This window comes from Apis dorsata, unplaced genomic scaffold (assembly GCF_000469605.1).
Source record: "Apis dorsata unplaced genomic scaffold, Apis dorsata 1.3 scaffold_61, whole genome shotgun sequence".
Taxonomy (NCBI): domain Eukaryota; kingdom Metazoa; phylum Arthropoda; class Insecta; order Hymenoptera; family Apidae; genus Apis; species Apis dorsata.
Genome location: NW_006263361.1, coordinates 878,976 through 883,840, shown reverse-complemented (window position 1 = coordinate 883,840; position 4,865 = coordinate 878,976). Strand labels below are relative to the sequence as shown.

Genomic DNA, 4,865 nt, shown 5'->3' with positions numbered 1-4,865 from the left:
CCCCCGAGGAGAAGCGCGTGGCGCGTTTGTTGACCGTCGTTCCGTTCCGGGTTGGAAGAGGTGTATAACGGTGCCGTTATTGCGCCACGAATGGGAATTCGACGATCCCGACGGCGACACGACTCGTTCCATATTTGTTTGCCTGGAAACGGAGCGAGTCGATGGTCGATAAACGAACGGGAACGGGATCGAGAGAGGAGTTGCCGGCTAATTTCTGTAACGCGCGTCGAATAAATCCGTTGGACGTTTGCACGGTTGGGAAAACGAAGCAAGGATGCGCGGTAAGTGCAGTACGCGGTAATTTTCATTGTCGCTCAAAGATCAGGGTCGCCTCGATGCCGGCCGCGCGTTATAAATAAAATCGCTGCTGGATAAGCATTCGTTAACGAGAAATGGGACTGGAATACTGATGCGGTGGAAGGTATACGTTCGTATACCTAGGTGGAACGATCGCGGCCATCGGTTAAACGAGCAACGAACGTGCATCAGAAGAGGAGGCTTCTAGGAAGACTTTCTCGAATAGTTTTTTTTTAGGGTCAGAGGCTAATAGAATATTCTTGCGATCGATCTTGCTTATACGGAGACGGAGAAAAAAAAGGAAGAAAGATAAAAGATAAAAGAAAAAGGAGGAGGAGAAGGAGAACTGTTCGAAAACCGTTGTAGATATCCGCTCGAACGAGATAGCAGAGAGGATGTCGTTAACGATCGAGTCGCGTGTAAACTCGTTGAAGCACCGAATCATCGGTGGCACGTACGAACGGCCAATTAAAAGTGGCGGGCCGAGGCGAGAGAAAGAGAGAGCTCTGGTGCCCGCCAATAAAACCAGACGAGTAAATAAGAAATAATAAAGACGGCCTCGGAGAAGCGAGGGGGAGGGGGACGGCTTAAGAATACGGTAGCCGAGCTAAGTTATATTTGATGCGTTGATAATTTGTTTCGAGATGGGAAGAGGGATGGCGGAGGGAAGGGAGGAGGGGGAGGATATCTGGCTCTCCTCGTTCGAAGCCCGCCTCGTCCCGATCTCACCTTCCTTCTCGCCTTCCCTCTCCTCTTTCGTCCCTTCTTCCTTCTCCTCCTCCTCCTCCTCCTCTTCTGTTACGAGCGGACCTGTCAAGCTCATCATTTATTTCCCCCGACTCCGAGGGCCGAGAAAGTGAATCCTTAGCCCGCTTCCACAGACTTCTGTGCCCAACGCTCGATCTGGATCTGGGGAAAATTGTACGAGTCACACCAAGTTGTGCTAAGGAGAAGGTTAATGGAAAAGTGGGATAGTTTTAGGGGGAAGGGGAGAGTGAATCGGGGAGAAAAGACGATCGAGAGGATTGATCGTGAATTGTTTGTAGCAAGGGAATTATTCGGTTATTATTATTCGACAGATCGACTCGATATCGATTTTGTTTTTTTTTAATCGATCGTTAGAGATTCGGGCCGATCGATGGATTCGGTAGCCGCGCGTCCGGTTTTATCCGGCCGTGCAAGAACGATTATCCGCGGGGGATGAAGCGTGGCGTATCGACATCGACAGGGCCGGTTCCGAAGGGGATCGGTCCCGAACTCCAGAAGCATCGCTCCAACTTCTAATCTCTCTCGAAAATCTCTCGTTCGTCCCGGATCATCCCGTGTCCGACCAGGATCGTCTGAAACACGGATGGATCGTTCGATTTCAGTTTTGCCGATAGTTATCACGAATTAAAAGAAAAACAGAGAAAAGAAAGAAAGAAAGAAAAAAAACATTCTTGTCTCTTCGAATTCGAAAGAATTGAAAAACACGAAACGATCAAATTTAATTCAATATCACGATCACGAAACAAAACTCCGTTTAAACGATAACTTCAAACAACACTAATATTTTCTTTACTTCTGATACTTCTCAATTTTTACACTTTCAACACTTGAAAAACATTAAACTAAGTTAAAACTATACATCCTCTTCGTTCAAGTTTCGAAATTCAGAATTACCTGTCGCCAGGAAGAAAATAGTCTCCCTCCCTCCTCCGGTTCGATTGTCGAAAACCCGATCCAGCCCCCTCGAGGAGGGGGGGGGGGGGACGAGAAGACGAGGAGACGGAGAAAGGGGACAGCTGTCCGTTTCGCCTACACATTAATCCAGCCCTGGTCTTTAGGTATGTAAATGCGTCGCTATATTTAGACCAGTATCTCGGCCTGTATAATACGCTGGGTTCGGTGGATCCTCCGCCGCTGGACACACGCTGCAGGCTTTACAGGTGTGTGTGTGCGTGCACGACTCGCGCCGATACGTACACGTGCGTGCGTTGCAACTGCAGGACCCGCCAAACCGGTTACCCACGCGGCTCGTCGACACCAACACCACACCGTGACACCGACTCCAACACCGAACGGGGGGAGGGGGAGGGGGAACGGGCCCTCTTCCCCCCCCCCTCCCCTCTTCGTATCGTCCGGAACACCGCGGCTCTTCTGTCCTTCGTTCCTCTCCATCTTTCCTCCGCCTCTCCGCCGCGCGGACACGGGGTTACGCGCGATCCAACGCAGAGGTTACACACACCCATCGCGCCACGACGGCTCTTCGAAACCGCGATTCGGATCTCTCCTCGCGAGGTGTACGCTTCGAGGACGATTCGGACGATGCTCTTGGACAGTTTGATCCGCGATCTTCATCTCGACTCGGGTTTAGCTTTCTTGGTCGAAAGGAATCAACGATCTTGGAATTTGGCCATTCAATTTGAACTTCGGTTTTTCGTGGAAACGAAATTTTGATCGATTAAAAATTTATCTTGCACGATGAGATTTGGATTATAATTGATTTAAATATGATTTAAATATCGTAATGTAATGATAGGTCTTGGATGATTTTAAAATAGAATTTCAAAGCTTTTAGGTAATTTACATTTATCGTACGATTCGGATTTGATAAAAGGAAAATTTTTTGTTTACTTTCAATTCATGGTAGAATCCTTAAATCTCGTAAAGATATTGTCTAATGTATCGAGAGGAAGTTTTTCTTAGAAATTTCGATCGAGATCGAGGATAATCCAAGTGTAAGAACGCACGTGCGGACTCGCGCAACGAATGGGCGATTATCGGGGAAACATCCGAGAATCCTGGGCATTCGTTTCCATCCGCGTGTCGCTTGCGCCATAAATATCGCTCGAATACGCGTACGTGCACGTGTATGCGCACAGACCGTGCACCCACGCCACTCCTCCTCGTCCCTCTTTCCGATGCGGTTCGTGCGGTTACGTCAGGTATTAAGAGGCCGTGCCCCCCGGTGACGAAAGTCTCAAGGCTGCTTCGTACGTCGGGGTTCGATGACTCGATGTTGTTTTCGCCGTAAAAATAGCGGGCCCGATCCTCTTCGAGAATCCAAGGTAAAAATTCAAACTTTGCCGAACAGATCTCGCGTGATAATTGTTTAATTAGAAACGTTAATAAACAAGGATGATCGAATAAAAATTTGTCCTTCGTTCTTCTCCGTCTCTCATTACATTATTTACGATATTTAAATCATATTTAATATCAATCTTAATTCAAGTCTCATCGTCCAAGATAAATTTTTGGCGAATAAAAATTTCGTTTCCATGAAAAACCAAACTAAGTTCAGATTGAATGCAATCGCAGTCTAAATTTCATCATCCAAGATCAGCAATTTATCAGATATAGTTTGAATAGTTTCGTGTTTCTTACACGTTACGCATTTTTGTGACACATTTAAATGCGTAAACATTTACTGGGATGAATTTTCGTTAACTTAGAACTAAATGACTCACAAAGAAAGAAAAGAAACGGAAACATATAATATAACCAGTCATTACCAATAATAAATAAAGAAAGAGTTATACGAGTATGATCAGGTTAATTTATCTGAATTATTTGAACGAAAATTTAAAAATGGCAAGAATGATTGATGGATTTCTACCGTATAAACCTACCAATTACACCAATTGCTACTTCCTCGTCGATATTTATATAAAACCAACTTCTATTTTGCAACGTTACTCGATAATCGTTACCAACTTACATCACTCTCCCCAAACTAATTCCCCAAACGCGCATATATCCTCCAACTCACCAAGACTTTCGAATTTCCACTTAACACTGTCCTTCACTGGATCTTAAAACGCGTCCATTTAAACCATCGCTCTTTATCCTACAAGCAGAAGCACACAATAAACACGCATCCTTGGTGTTAATGGAGTGGCCATTGTCGAATGACAGCGAGAGATAACGCGTCTAATCCTAACCTTGATTCCGTCGGATGCCCAGCCACGTGGATGATCGCCGCCAACCCTTTCTTCCCATTATTTACTATTATTTACTATTGGTCGCGAGCCGTTGGTCGGTAGTTGGCGCTTGGCCGCGATAATTGGACGACGAAAAAGAAAGAGAGAGAGAGAGAGATCTCGTGATTCGCTCGAGGCGCGTACACGAGTTCCCTCCGCTCAGCGTCGCCTTAATCCAACCACGGCCGGGTGACTTTTCGAAATTACGAGCCCATTCACCGTTGCACCGTTTCTTTCTTGAACGGTGATCGTTTCCACCTTAGATAACCCTCGGGAGAGAGAAAGAAGGGAGCTCGATAATGATATTTACAATTAGCCATAGGTCGAACGCGTGCGTGCAATCCGAGCAGCGATTAGTAATTGGACTAACTTTTTCCTTCCTTCCCCTTCTTTCTTTCTTTCCACTTTTCAGGTCGAGCTCGATACCCGCCCTCCCGATGCAATTTACTGCGGATTTACTGCGGCGTTGCGTAAGCGCGCGCACGCGGAAGCGCGGCCGGTCGCGTGTAATTTTCTGTGAAATAAGCCACGATCGAGGGTCGAACGTTAATAGATCGTTAAAAAGGACAGGCGACCGTGGACGACGGATTCTCTTGTTGCAGCTCT

At 46.5% G+C, this 4,865-nt stretch overlaps 1 long non-coding RNA gene across 2 annotated transcripts in view; it reads right to left on the bottom strand.

Moving 5' to 3' along the window:
* The window catches only part of LOC102673050, a 46,652-nt gene that overhangs the window by 33,841 nt on the left and 7,946 nt on the right, over positions 1-4,865 (bottom strand). The window contains exon 2 of one of the 2 annotated variants that reach the window (XR_004151904.1): positions 1,027-1,637. This is a non-coding gene — a long non-coding RNA (uncharacterized LOC102673050). Of the gene's footprint in view, positions 1-1,026; positions 1,789-4,865 lie in introns of those variants that run through there. The other variant, XR_004151903.1, reaches the window with a different exon arrangement.